Raw genomic sequence first — 13,092 nt, forward strand, 5'->3', positions numbered from 1 at the left:
ATCTTTCTTATCTTTCTAAGCGTTGCCATATGCTGCTATAAATTGGATATGCAATGTAATTAAATGTTAATGCCTGGTGGTTTTACATAATACGGAGCAAAAGTCAATTATGAAGGCAATCTATATACAAAGCATACAAGTACTCAATCCATACTCTTGACACTCATAACTCTGGAAACTTCATAAGTAAGTTTACAAAGCTATGCCATTTCACGTTGCTTACTAGTGTTATATTCATTCCCTCACCATCGCTAATTAAAAGGGAATTTTGGTTTCTGCTAGTAAAGCGCATTCTTTGTATATTGAAAAGGTGTACAACTTCCCTTAAAGTATTCTCTACCTTGCAGTCATTCAGTAGGAACATACAAGGTTAATGTCCAGTGGATACGAATCTGTCCTTGGCATTATGCAAAGTCCTATATAACCTTCACTTGGTGAAAAAAGAACAAACCAGACAATAGTTATCTGCAGATGTAGTGACAATACATGGGGAAAATACTAATTAAAATGACAATGAGTACTAATGGCGTTATATAAGTCATATAAGGCTTTCTAAATCCCTATCTTATGCCCATAGTATGTTTGCCTCCTCGAAGTACATTTGTTACAATCTAAGAAGAGAGAATGGCTTCATAGTGTCTAGATTGAATAATCCCCTCACAACACATTATCTTGGGCTTGACTGTTAGTGCCAATATGTATGTGATTGTGACTGGGATCAGGTCTATTGAAGACCATCCATGTGCAGAAGAAAGAAGTAAAGGCCCTTATACACATTAGACTAAGGTTGGTCAGACCCGCCGATATCGACAGGTTTGACAGACTATCAAATGAGTATGGCAGCGTCGGGCAACTAATGTCGATCGTGCCTGTCCATTTTCGGATTGCCGATCACATTGTTTTCCTGGAGACGGGAGAGGGAACAGGTCAGACTAGTAGTGCGACCATGCTACTGGTGCAAACTGTTAGTCTTTACTGGGGGCTGGAAGCCTGGTGCTGGAGTTTCATCTTAAATCTTGAGACAACCTCTTTTAAGTTCCAAAAATTGATGTTTTCACCAATTGTGGACAGGCCTTTTTCAAGCTTGAGAAACACCTGTACACACTTAGGCGAAATAATTTTTTTACACCTTTTGGGATATAGGTTTAAGCTAATTAGAGGTTTGAAACCTGGAGTCATCCATCCACAATTTTCTAGCACTTGTCTGCTTTGTTCTTTTTCTGTCTATACTGTCTGCCTTTGTTTATATATAAATATTTAATTTTCTATTTTTTATATATACACTGTGTTCCAAATTATTATGCAAATAATATTTTCTCAGATTTTCCCAAATTACCTATATGAATTGCAGTCATTGTAATTTTCCAGTCCAATAACTATTAGAGTACAATTGAAAGGTTTTTGTACAAACTGCCTATGATAACAGTATATTTTTAAAAAAATAAAAAACTCAAACTGCACTCAAAATGCATGTTCCAAATTATTATGCACAGCAGAGTTTTCAACCTTTTCATTTTAATAAACAACAAAAAAATGGTCATTTTTGAAATTATAAGCATTAGCAGGATATTACAAACTGAAATCAAACCGTTTTCAACTCAAAACTTTATTCTAGGTGATGTTACATTTGCACATAGGACCCCTTGTTCGAAAGGAGCTTCTGAACTCTCTCGTCCATTGAATTTGTCAGGTTTTGGATGGTTTCTGCTTCAATTGTTTTGCATGAGGACAGAATACCCTCCCAGAGCTGTTGCTTAGATGTGAACTGCCTCCCGCCATCATAGACACTCCTTTTGATGATGCTCCAGAGGTTCTCAATGGGGTTGAGGTCAGGGGAGCATGGGGGTCACACCATAAGTTTGTCCCCTTTTATGCCCACAGCAGCCAGAGATGCAGATGTGTTATGTGCAGCATGAGACGGGGCATAGGCTACAAGTCTGCAGTCACTCTATGTGACTGCAGACTTGTGAATCAGAACTGTAAGCCCCTTTAAATATGAATTTTGTGTGTTCACAGGTAAAGTTGAGCAGAAATATTTGTAGTGACCCTTGTACAGTAGACACATCGGTCGTCTATGGCCACCAGACCTGAGCCCTGCAAATCTCCTCCTACCTGCCAACATCCCCAGGACCTCCTCTAATTAACCCCTTAATAACATCTGACGTACTAATACGCGTCTGTGCCCTGGGACTTAAGAGCCAGACCCGTATTAGTACGTCATCGCGATCGCGCGCGCACACAGGCTGTGTGGGCGCGATCGCCGCCGGGTGTCAGCTGATTGTCACAGCTGACACCCGGTACTATGTGCAGGGAGCGGTCCTGCACCGCTCCCAGCACATTAACCCCCGCGATGCTGCGATCGAAGTCGATCGAAGTCGATCGCGGCATTGCGGGGGCAAGGGGAGGTGATCGGCGATACTCACCTCCTCTTCCGGCTTCCAGCGCAGTCTGCAAAGGCTTCCCGGGTGTTGCCATGACGACCCGATGTCGTCATGACAACATCCGGGTCACCAGAGAGCAGGAAGATTGCTTGGACATGCGCAGTGCATCTCCAAGCAATCTTCACACTGTGCACTTCTGACAGCCTTCATGGCATAGGGATGGTGCTCCATTCCTGTGCCATGCAGGCGATCAGAAAAAAAAAAGTGAAAGTCCCAGAGTGGGACAAAGTAATAAAGTGTATAAACTGTGTGAAAGTGGAAAAAAAAAAAAAAATGTGCAAAAATATTATAAAAAAATAAAAAAAATAATACACCAAAAATAAAAATATAATGTACCCATCAATAAATATTATTATAAAAAAAATAAAAAAAAAACAATAAAAGTACACATATTTGGTATCGCCGCGTCCGGAACAACCTGACCTATAAAACTGTCCCACTAGTTAACCCCTTCAGTGAACACGGTAAAAAAAAAAACGAAGCAAAAAACAATGCTTTATCACCATACCGCCAAACAAAAAGTGGAATAACACGCGATCAAAAAGACGCATATAAATAAAAATGATACCGCTGAAAACGACATCTCGTCCCGCAAAAAACAAGCTGCCATACAGCTCCATCAGCCGAAAAATAAAAACGTTATAGCTCTCAGAATAAAGCGATACTAAAAAATATTTTTTTCTATAAAATAGCTTTTATTGTGTATAAGCGCCAAAACATAGAAAAATGATACAAATGTGGTACCGCTGTAAACGTACTGACCCGAAGAATAAAGCTACCTCATCAATTTTACCACACGCGGAACAGAATAAAAAAAAAAAAAAAAAAACAATTCCTGAATTGTTGGTTTTTGTTTATTCTGCCTCCCAAAAATCGGAATAGAAAGCGATCAAAAAATGTCACGTGCCTGAAAATGGCACCAATAACAACGTCAAGTCATCCCGCAAAAAACGAGCCGTCACATGACTGTCTGCCAAAATCTGGAAAAATTATAGCTCTCAAAATATGGTGATGCAAAAACTAGATTTTACAAAAAATGCGTCTTTTAGTGTGTGACAGCTGTCAGTCATAAAAACCCCATATGATTCTGGCATTGCTGTAATCACACCGACCCGAAGAATAAAGTCGTCTAATCACTTATACCGCACAAGGAACGGCGTCAAAAATAAACTCTTGGGTTAGGATTGGGCTAGGGTTAGGGCTGGGTTTGGGGCTAGGGTTGTGCTGGGGCTAGGGTTGTGCTGGGGCTAGGGTTGTGCTGGGGCTAGGGTTGTTCTGGGGCTAGGGTTGTGCTAGGGTTAGGGCTGGGGTTGGGATTTTTTTCAAAAGTAAGAAAAAAAGATGACGATATGGCGACTAGTGTTGAGAGCAAGTGCTCGCTACTTGAGTTTGCATCGGGTGCTCTGGTATGCATTGAGTATCGTGGGTATTTGAGTGACATGCTCGAGTCTCTGCCCCATATGCTTCGCGGCCAAAAAACTTTACGGGGATTGCCTGCCATGCACGAGCGATCCCCGCCTGTTTTTTTTTGGGTGTCTAATAACCGTGAAACATGCGGAGCAGGGACTCGAGCATGTCACTCGAGCACACGCTGTACATGGTGCATACCTGAGTACCCGATGCAAACTCAAGTAGCGAGCACTTGCGCTCAAGAATAATGACAACTTATTCAATATGATGACCTAATGTAAACAAATAATGTGCCGTACCTCTGGGTTCAAAATGTTCACTATACACCTTAATAAAATCCTTGAGGGGTATAGTTTCCAAAATGGGGACACTTGTGGGGGAGCTCCACTGTTTAGGCACATCACGGGCTCTCCAAACGCGACATGGTGTCCGCTAACAAATTGAATGGAAAATCGGCTCAAATTGTTAGCGGACGCCATGTTGCGTTTGGAGAGCCCCTGTGTGCCCAAACATTGGAGCTCCCCCACAAGTGACCCCATTTTGGAAACTAGACCCCCCAAGGCACCTATCTAGATGCATAGTGAGCACTTGGAACCCCCAGGTGCTTCACAAATTGATTCGTAAAAATGAAAAAGTGAAAAAAAAAACACTTTTTAATTTTTATGAATCAATTTGTGAAGCACCTGGGGTTCCAAGTGCTCACTATGAATCTAGATAGGTGCCTTGGGGGGTCTAGTTTCCAAAATGGGGTCACTTGTGGGGGAGCTCCAATGTTTGGGCACACAGGGACTCTCTAAATGCAACATGGTATCCGCTAACAAATTGAATGGAAAATCGGCTCAAATTGTTAGCGGACACCACATTGCGTTTGGAGAGCCCCTCTGTGCCCAAACTTTGGAGCTCCCCCACAAGTGACCCCATTTTGGAAACTAGACCCCCCAAGGCACCTTTCTAGATGCATAGTGAGCACTTGGAACCCCCAGGTGCTTCACAAATTGATTCGTAAAAATGAAAAAGTGAAAAAAAAAACACTTTTTCATTTTTATGAATCAATTTGTGAAGCACCTGGGGTTCCAAGTGCTCACTATGAATCTAGATAGGTGCCTTGGGGGGTCTAGTTTCCAAAATGGGGTCACTTGTGGGGGAGCTCCAATGTTTGGGCACACAGGGACTCTCCAAATGCAACATGATATCCGCTAACAATTTGAGCCGATTTTCCATTCAATTTGTTAGCGGATACCATGTTGCATTTAGAGAGTCCCTGTGTGCCCAAACATTGGAGCTCCCCCACAAGTGACCCCATTTTGGAAACTAGACCCCCCAAGGCACCTACCTAGATGCATAGTGAGCACTTGGAACCCCTAGGTGCTTCACAAATTGATTCGTAAAAATGAAAAAGTGTTTTTTTTTTCACTTTTTCATTATTACGAATCAATTTGTGAAGCACCTGGGGGTTCCAAGTGCTCACTATGCATCTAGAAAGGTGCCTTGGGGGGTCTAGTTTCCAAAATGGGGTCACTTGTGGGGGAGCTCCAAAGTTTGGGCACAGAGGGGCTCTCCAAACGCAATGTGGTGTCCGCTAACAATTTGAGCCGATTTTCCATTCAATTTGTTAGCGGATACCATGTTGCATTTAGAGAGTCCCTGTGTGCCCAAACATTGGAGCTCCCCCACAAATGACCCCATTTTGGAAACTAGACCCCCCAAGGCACCTATCTAGATGCATAGTGAGCAGTTGGAACCCCCAGGTGCTTCACAAATTGATTCATAAAAATGAAAAAGTGTTTTTTTTTTCACTTTTTCATTGTTACGAATCAATTTGTGAAGCACCTGGGGGTTCCAAGTGCTCACTATGCATCTAGATAGGTGCCTTGGGGGGTCTAGTTTCCAAAATGGGGTCACTTGTGGGGGAGCTCCAATGTTTGGGCACACAGGGACTCTCTAAATGCAACATGGTGTCCTCTAACAAATTTAACGGAAAATCGGCTCAAATTGTTAGCGACACCATGTTGCGTTTGGAGAGCCGCTGTGTGCCCAAACATTGGAGCTCCCCCACAAGTGACCCCATTTTGGAAACTAGACCCCCCAAGGCACCTATCTAGATGCATTGTGAGCACTTGGAACCCTCAGGTGCTTCACAAATTGATTCATAAAAATGAAAAAGTGTTGTTTTTTTTCACTCTTTCATTGTTACGAATCAATTTGTGAAGCACCTGGGGGTTCCAAGTGCTCACTATGCATCTAGAAAGGTGCCTTGGGGGGTCTAGTTTCCAAAATGGGGTCACTTGTGGGGGAGCTCCAAAGTTTGGGCACACATGGGCTCTCCAAACACAACATGGCGTCCGCTAATTATTCAAGCAAATTTTACAATCAAAAAGTCAAATGGCGCTCCTTCCCTTCCGAGCCCTGCCGTGCGCCCAAACAGTGTTTTTTCCCCAAATATTGGGTATCTGCGTGCCCAGGGGAAATTGCACAACAAATTTTGGGGTCCATTTTTTCTTGTTACCCCTGTGAAAATAAAAAAAATTGGGTCTAAAGTAACATTTTTGTGAAAAAAGTTAAATGTTCATTTTTTTCTTCCACATTCAAAAAATTCCTGTGAAGCACCTGAAGGGTTAATAAAGTTCTTGAATGTGGTTTTGAGCACCTTGAGGGGTGCAGTTTTTAGAATGGTGTCACTTTTGGGTATTTTCTGTCATAAAGACCTCTCAAAGTGACTTCAAATGTGATGTGGTCCCTAAAAAAATGGTTTTGTAAATTTTGTTGGAAAAATGAGAAATCGCTGGTCAACTTTTAACCCTTATAGCTCCCTAACAAAAAAAAATTTGGGTTCCAAAATTGTGCTGATGTAAAGTAGACATGTGGGAAATGTTATTTATTAACTCTTTTGTGTGACATATCACTCTGATTTCAGGGCTTAAAAATTCAAATTTTGAAAATTGCAAAATTTTCAAAATTTTCGCCAAATTTCCGTTTTTTTCACAAATAAACGCAAGTGATATCGAAGAAATTTTTCCACAATCATGAAGTACAATATGTCACGAAATAACAGTCTCAGAATCAGGGGGATCCGTTGAAGCGTTCCAGAGTAATTACCTCATAAAGTGACAGTGGTCAGAATTGTAAAAATTGGCCCGGTCATTAACGTGCAAACCATCCGCGGGGCTTAAGGGGTTAATAGGCCTGGCGTGGTGCCATGCATGTGTCACGCCACAACGATTATGTCATGCTCGGACTACTAATCAGAAACGGCACTGTGTTGCTGGCAGGTAGGAGAAGGTTCTGACGGCTTCGGACTACCATTGTGGCTGTACTACCAGGGTCCTGTGAATTTGTTTCTCATTCAATTCTATTCAGCAGAATATGAGTCTGCCGTTTATTTCCCTATATAACTTGCAGACTCTAATATACAGTATACAGGACAGCGCAGAATTAGTTTACATTCACTAAAGGTTGATTATGCAGTAGACGTAAAACACTCCATAACCCAAGAACATAGTAGAGACGGTAATAAATATTATTAGAACCAATGTTAATCTCCCGGTTATATCTGAAAATGTCATTCCTGGTTTTGAGTCTTCTTTTCATGCCTTACACTCTATAATTAATACACCACTATTTATAATAATTGGCATCAACCATACATGCTAATGAAATGTATATTTAAGATTTTTTGCTGAAAATATTTTTGATTTCAAAAGAAAAAGGATCTATGTGTTTTTTTTTATTTGCATAATCTGAAGGAAAGTGAGTTTCCATGGTAATGATTTCAATAATATAAGTAAAAGCAAAGATTAAATTATTTTCAACATCTCATATATAGTAAAATTGGTCCCTCCTCCCTTGAACGAAACACTTACCCTAAGGGCATGTGCACACAATATTTTTTTTCAGGCAGACGAATAAAGGATGAGTTTTTCAATAGAAAGACACTTCAGGACACACTACTTGACTTTGGTGTTTTTTAAAGGGGTTGTCCCTTCTTGATCTAAATGTTTTGCCCCATTAAAATAAAAAAGCCTATACTCTCCTCCTGTGCTGGCGCCGTTCCAACGGTATAGGCACTCGCTCTACCCGGGGCTCTCTTGCGATTGTTGTGACACGTGGTATTTGGGCGCCGGTGTCACTGTCTCCACCTTCGCACGAAATGAACATGAAGAGGAAGTCAGGGTTGCTGCTGATTTCTGACTTCTTCTTCATGTTCAGTTCATACAAAGGTGGGGACAGTGACGCCAGCACTGATTGGGCGCCGGCGTCACGTGTTACAACAATCGCACGAGAGCCCCGGGGAGAGCGAGTGCTGACACCGCTGGAACAGCAGCAGCATGAGAGGTGAGTATAAGCTTTTTTATTTTATCTGTTCAAACATTTAGATCCTAGTAGTGGACAACCCCTTTATTCCTGAAGTGTCTTTTTTAAAGTTTTTTGGTCGTTTCCTGCATGCTTTTACAACCATTGACAGGTTTTTTTTTAAGCTTTTTCTCAGCATGTTTGTGCAGTCTTTTTTACTGGCATTTTTTTTTTATCTCCGTTCAACAGTGAAGAAACCGTCAACAAATTTTGAAGAAAAACCTTTGTCAAAATGCTCAAGAAGACACCCAGGTGTCTTTTTTAGCCTTCCTATTCACTTGTATTGTAAAGTATAGCTATCAATGGTCCAAAAGGAAATATTCTCCAGCACCTAAGGAAAGTAGTTCAAACTTAGCCTTTAATCATATAGGATAAGAAATTGGGAGAATGTGCACATATTAAAAAAGAAAACCCATAATACTTGTGAGTTTCGAGAAGAAAACCCCTTAATCACATGTATGATTAAGGGTTTTTCTACCCGAAACTCGTAAGAATTATGGGTTTTCTTTTTTAATATGTTCACATTCTCCCAATTTCTTATCCTATATGATTAAAGGCTAAGTTTGAACTACTTTCCTTTGGTGCTGGAGAACATCCCCTTTTTGGACCTTTGGGAGCTTTTTGACCTGGAAGCCAGACCGGTGCATACTCCGTGTACCGCACTCAGACCACAGACTATCTGCCCTGGAAGTCTCCTTATCAATAACACATAAGTGGTGGGGTGAATTGGCACTTTTTGTACTTTTTATTGTAATGTATAGAGCGTCTTCAGAGCAGAAAATGCCTGAAGAATAGTCATGTCACTTCTTTTAACCTCTTGCCGTTTTTGGAGACGTGAAGTAGTTACAAAGACTAAAGATATGAACAAGAAGTCATTTTTAGATAGCAATGCGTATGTTCATTCTTTCAGGTATTTAGTTAGTATGTTTTCAGGCAGCTTATAAAGCAGATCCAATTGAAAAAAACACTGTGTGCTCGAAACTATAGCCATCAGATCCTCAAGGTGGGCTATTCTCAAAAACACTTGGTGAACATTACACTAAGGATGAGAAAATATATTTTGCAAGCACCTTGTAAAATGCTTCATGCATTATCTTTACCACACTTGAATAATTGCCGCAGCCATCTAATTGATCATATCACTTCCGTTGACATGTGGTTTGCCACACTAGCCACATTGGCAACAAATTAGCAGCTGTCATCTGGCGCCCAAATGTTCCCTATTTCCTATATTAATTCATGTAGTTTTATTGCTAGCGTGGTCGTAAATAAAAAGCCACAGATTAGCTCCTAAAGAATATGTGACATGAAGTGCAGTCACTTTATTAGCAAGGGAACAGGCAGTCACATGTGTTCCTCATTAAAGCAAAACCCTTCTATGGCCGTATGCACAATGCCAAGGGGTTTGCCAACAATAGCCTTGGTATTCGTGTTTCCATTTGTATTACCAGCCATAGAAAATGAGATAATGCCACTATCCATGACTATGCACTACCCACCACTTCATTCCATAAACAGCAGGTTTAGGTAGAATATAGATGCAGATGCCAACAATTCCCTGGCATAAGAATCTGGCTGTAATAAGGAGATAAAAAGTGGCACAAGGAGATTTTCGTAATATGTTGCAAATATATGTAAAAAAAACATATGTTGATATGTCTCTAAGATGAACATAGTCTTTCCTTTTCTGTCTTAGTAAAGGAGAAGATGTAGCGGTCATGAAGTTCAAGAGCAGACGATTGACTCCTCCACCATCTATGTCTGTAAGATATGGGTGATGCTGGTACATTATATGGTCAACAGGAGGCTGGTAGCTGTTACCATTTTTCCTATTAGGCATAACTGTAGATCAGATGTGACCTCAATATGTGCGCCAAAATTTATTTCCTGGGCAGGTCATAACGTACACTACTGGGGAACTTCAGAGATAGAGCCCCCAATGGATTTCTGGGACACTGTGGACTAGGAAAGTATAACTTATGGAATGATGTTGTGAGCTCCTTCCTTTAGGTAAAAGCTGCATTTTCATTTTTTTTTCACGAAGAGTCACTTTAAGAAATGTTTTATATACTAAATATCGATTACACGTTATTTTCACTGTTATTGAGAGGCATACATTTAGCACCAAATCAGAATAGATCTTGTTAGGAAAATGGAATAAGTTTGTCTGATGGGATTGCCAACCTGATGTTCACTACATGTACAGCTATTTTTTTTTTTGCTAATCTGAAAAGTAGTAATTGTTTTATTTTTAATTTATAAAACAATTAGTTAAAACAGTACAATTAAGAAAAATAAGAAATTGTTACACATCTTATTTGATAAAAATACATGCTGTCCATACAAGTCCATGCAAGAGGAAGCGGCTAACAAGACACAGAGGCAGAGACATACAAAGAGACTTTGCAAAATTTTCTAGTAAACGTTTTATATCACCCAGAGCTGGATTCACAGCTGCACTGCCAGCTTTTTACACAAGAGCAAAGAGGTACACTATAAGTTAGTATACTTGTGGTCAAAATGCTGTTGATATTCATTGGAAACCGTCAGCATTTCATCTCCATTCTATCAGACAACTCTCATCTAAGCTTCCAAAATACACTACTCTCTGAAGATAGGAAACCAGTTATTAATTATTTGTATAGAAGTTTCTTTTATGATTCTTCCTTTTTTATTGTTGCTTTAAGGCAACCTTGCAAGTGCCCACCACCTTTATTAGCCAGAAGACAGCAGTGGATCTGTTGTGTCTGAATAAGACAACCAGTATAACGCCAATAAAAAGAGAAAAATTACACCTTGATTAACATTGTCCTTGTGCCTTTTTTTTGTCGAAAAAATTAGTGTAATAGTGGCTTTTATATTTGTGCCTTATTTAACCCATTAAGGACCCAGGAATTTTTCATTCTTGTGCTTTTGTTTTCTCTTCCCTTATTCCAAAGTCCCGCCATACACATTAGACTAATGTTGACCAAACCCATCTATATCAACATGTTTGGCAAACGGTCTAATGTGAATGGGGATCTCCCGAATGTCCATCAACTGATGATATCAGAGGACAGGAGGATCCAGTATGTCTGATTTCAGAGTGATGGCCCTTTGTTCTCTTAAGAAATAAGCTGCAGAGATGTCTACCAGTGGTTCTCTCATAGAAAATCCAGGAACGCTCAGCCAGTTGAGTGCTCCAATGTGTGAGACAGTTGGGTGAGATAGCTGACGGCCGAACATTGGTTTGGCCGACAACTATCTCAATTGTATAGGGAGTTAAAGAGCCATAGGGCTTGATTTTTACAGGACAAATTGTAGTTTTGAATGGCACCATTCATTTTACCCTATAATGTACTGGTAAACGGGAAAAAATTTCCAAGTGCAACGAAATTGCGTGAAAAAAAATGCAAGTTTATCATTGTTATTTTGTTTTTGCCGCATAGTGTTATATTATGACCTGGAAACATAATTCTTCAGGTCAGTACAATTACAGCGATCCCAAACTGGTCCAGTTTGTGGTGATAAAAAATCTTCAATTTGTAAAAAACAAAACCTTTTGTGTCGCCATTTTCTGAGACCAATAACTTTTTATTATTTTTCCACCAATGGCGCTGTGTGAGGGCTTGTTTTTTATTGTACTGAGCGGATGTTTATAAGCATATTATTTTGAGATACATATAACATCTTGATCTCTTTTTATTGCATTTTTTGGAGGTAGAGCAGACACTGGAAAATGTCAGTTGAATTTTTCTTTTCTTTTCCACATTTACCATATGGTTAAAATGATTTTATAGATTGGACTTTTTTGGACACAATAATATCAAGTATTTTTTTTTATTATTTCTGTTTTTTGAAAGGAGAAAAGGAGGGTGATTTAAATGTTTATATATTTTTATATTTTTTAAATATTTTCTTTTTATCTTTAAAGGGGTATTCCCATCTCCAAGATCCTACCCCAATATGTAGTAGGTGTAATAATAATAATATTAGCAAATATCTCTTATTAGAAATGTAGTATAGTATTTTTGATTTGCTATGTCTCTTTCCTCATGTGCAGGCATTGCAGGACCTTAGGTATCCATGGACACATCCACTGATATAGTGACAGTTAGTTAGCTGCCAGTGGCGGTAACCGTGGATACCTAAGGTCCTGCGATGCCTGCACATGAGGTAAGTGGCATAGCGAATCAAAAATACTATACTACATTTCTAATTGGAGATATTTGCTAATATTATTATTATTACACCTACTACATATTGGGGTAGGATCTTGGAGATGGGAATACCCCTTTAACTTATTTTTTAGTCCCTTTAGGGGATATGAGCCTGTGATGGTTCAATTGCTTATGCTATACACTTCAATACTACAGTATTGTAGTTTATAGTGAAATCATGGTTCTCCTATGAAGCTCAGTTGATGGCTGAGCTTCACAGTATGGCCAAAATGACAGTTATGGCACTCTACAGCAAGCCCACAACTGCTATGGTACCCATTGGTTCCCCGCGATCGTGTTGCAGGTAGCAATGGAGTAATTTAAATGTTGCTATCTGTGATTGACAGTGGCGTTTAAATGGCGAAACAGCTGTGATTGACGCAAGCTCTGGTCGCTGCAATTATAGTCAGATACCGGCTGCATAGCACAGCTGACATCTCCCCGGTATGAAACAGTCTCAGCTCCCAAGCCGGGTTCATACTTTCCTTAGCGAAAATGTACGTCAATGGTTGTTAAGGAGTTCATAAGTCAACTTACTTGGTTTCATCCGTGTTTATTTTTTTTATTCGACATTGTGGGCATATTTTTCCTTATCCAAGTTTTTTAGCCCACTTGATTATTTCTGAGTACAAAATTTGTCTAATTGAATTTTTGTACAGGTGAACACTAACGGTAACGTTCAACAATTTTAG

At 39.9% G+C, this 13,092-nt stretch overlaps 1 protein-coding gene across 5 annotated transcripts in view; it reads left to right on the plus strand.

Annotated features, from left to right (window-relative positions):
- RFX3 (regulatory factor X3) overlaps positions 1 to 13,092 on the plus strand; it is a 390,908-nt gene that overhangs the window by 140,208 nt on the left and 237,608 nt on the right. The window lies entirely within an intron of this gene.

The sequence above is a fragment of the Phyllobates terribilis genome, unplaced genomic scaffold (assembly GCF_046119375.1).
Source record: "Phyllobates terribilis strain yellow unplaced genomic scaffold, ASM4611937v1 Scaffold_1__5_contigs__length_1240528914, whole genome shotgun sequence".
NCBI lineage: Eukaryota > Metazoa > Chordata > Amphibia > Anura > Dendrobatidae > Phyllobates > Phyllobates terribilis.